This window comes from Chrysochloris asiatica, unplaced genomic scaffold (genome assembly GCF_000296735.1).
Source record: "Chrysochloris asiatica unplaced genomic scaffold, ChrAsi1.0 scaffold00153, whole genome shotgun sequence".
Lineage (NCBI taxonomy): Eukaryota > Metazoa > Chordata > Mammalia > Afrosoricida > Chrysochloridae > Chrysochloris > Chrysochloris asiatica.
In genome coordinates this window covers 3,889,348-3,891,768 of record NW_006408671.1, presented here as the reverse complement: position 1 = coordinate 3,891,768, position 2,421 = coordinate 3,889,348, and the positions used below count along the sequence as shown (strand labels likewise).

Here is a 2,421-nt window from a genome sequence, read left to right as displayed (position 1 = left end):
TTAAAATCTTTCCCATTACACAAACTTGTCTCTTTTTACACAAAAAACAGGGAAGAACAACAACAAAAGCTAAACAAGCCAACAGCCTTCTCTTTGGGACATGATTATTTCCCTGGTGCTTGAAGTATTCAACAATAATGCAAGAAAAGGAAAAGAAGGGTTTCTTTTGTATATCCCCTAACACACAGGCAGAGTTTACTTGGCGAACTTTTAAATGCCTACTTCCAGGCATCGTCATCTGAAGTTTCAGTGCTACTGGTTTCTGTGTCTGGTCCTCAAACTCTGCTTTACCAGTGCTTCTCCAAGGAAAGAAGAGGCTGGAACTGCAGCTCTGTAAAAACCATTCTTTCCAAAGCCATTTCTTCTTAGCTGCTCTGTTTTCATGTGAAACTCTTTCAGCTCATCTTGTGAAGGGGAAGGCAATTTTCATCATTTTCAGGATATTCCTGCCATCCTATTGCTTTTAATAACCTGTGCTCAGCTTCCAGAGAATGTGAGAAGACCTCTCCTTCTTCTTCTATGGGGAGAGTAAGGGCATTCTAATGACAGCTTTCCTCTCCATGTTCCTTTGTTTCAGGTATACTGTTGTTCTCCAGATCCTCCAGTTTACCACAGTCTCTGTTCTCTGAGAGTCTCCATTCTGGTCATCCTTCAGAGTATTCAGGAACTCACTCTTCCTGTCAGAAATTTGGTGGTTCAACTCGGTCAGACGAGAGAAACTGATCTCAATCTGAGGTGTGCTGCTGGAAGGACTCTCTTTTGGAGACTTTAGAACTGTGCCACCAGCCAGTACCACTGGTTTGTTAATAGAAATTGGACTGGTAAAAGCAGATTCCCGACTAGTTGAAAGGCATCCTGATTTGTGTTCCATTCTGTTAGCTTTCCATGCACTGGGCTTGGAGGGAGGTGGTGCAGGCTTAGTAATAAGGTACTTATAGATGCTCAGAACCATGGTTGATGGTTTGTTCCTATTTGTATGAAGAGATCCTGGTGAAGTGAATGCAACAGAGAAGGCAGTAACAGGATCCTCTTTGGAAACTTTTTTAGTGACCAGGAACTTGGAAGGTTGTTTGGTGTGTTTTTCCACACTGCAGAAGGAGTTCCAATAGGTCTGCATAGCTGATGCCGTTTGCCAGCTTCTGGATTCAAAGAAGGAAAGTCTTCTTCTACAGACTGTAAAATTTCAGCCTTGTCTTCTTTCTTTTCTTCCCTAATCTCTGTAGATGTTTTTCCTTGAAAGGCAAAGCCTTCCCAGGAGTGGAAGCTGCCATTCCAGTGGCGATGGTTCCATGTGCCACCCCTGCTATGCTGGTTTATGCTATCAAAACCCCAGGAAGAGCTAATGCCAACTAGATAGGTTACCAGTGATCCCAGAATATGCTCCTCCCTTAAAAACACCAGATTCCACAGAATCAAGGCAGGACAGGGAGGGCTGATGCCAGGAATCTCCCATAGTTTGAAGGGGTCCATTGTTTAAAACACCATCAGAGGAATTATGTCAACAATGGCTCACTCCAAATCTACCTTCCCCTCAGGATGGGTGTTCTCCCTGTTTTTCAAAGGTAGCTGCAGGTGGCTTAGTTGACTGTGGTGTTGAGAAATTTAGCTGAGCAGGAACAAAGTCATTCTGCATCATTTATGCCCAGTGTCTCTTTTCAGCAAGGTGAGGCATCTAACCTCACAGCTAGGATCCCAGAATGTAACCTCTGTGGTCCTGTTTCCCTAGCTCCTTGAATCTGCCAGCTGGATTTCCCATTAGGTTACCTTGGTAAAAGGGTCCTAAGTAGCTTGGCCAGTAGCACGTCTTGTGAAGTAGCACAAAGAAGCCAGGATCTGTGAAGAACACTCTCTCAGTTCCCTCAATTTTTCATCTCAAACCAACAAGTTTCTGACACTTACCCCAAAAGGGGGAGTGGGAGTGGGAGGGTGAAGGGAAACAAAATGGTATTTGTTACATTTAAACAAGAGGGAAAGGGAAAGAGTTATGTCTTTGTTTACCTCATTCAATTTCCTTGAGTAATGGCTGCTGCTTAAATAGATAATACATGGACTTTTTGCACATTGAGTGCAAACACTGTTCATAACCAGGTCATAGCTAAAAAGACAGGTGGACTCATGGGGCAAGTGATGCCATCAAGGTATCAAAAATACAATTTTAAAATGATGTAAAAGATCTTCTAAGCAGTGAACTCCAGTGGCAAAACATCCACATAACAAATCTTTTAAAATTCAAATCTCATTCTTACTCAGACAATTGCTAAAGCCAGTGTCTAGTTAGGTATCTATATTTGCCTTATTCTTAAAAACCTAGACATAAGAAATCTTTCTATTTTTTAATCAGCCAGGAACTTGATATACTTTTCCTTCAACAGAATAGCAGTTTTCAAGGTAAATTTCTTGGTATATAGGTTCCAAATGTAT

The 2,421-nt window shown here is 42.0% G+C and overlaps 1 pseudogene; it reads right to left on the bottom strand.

Annotated features, from left to right (window-relative positions):
* Positions 1 to 218: 218 nt before the first annotated feature.
* Positions 219 to 1,636, bottom strand: LOC102819181 (annotated as a pseudogene).
* Positions 1,637 to 2,421: the final 785 nt, after the last annotated feature.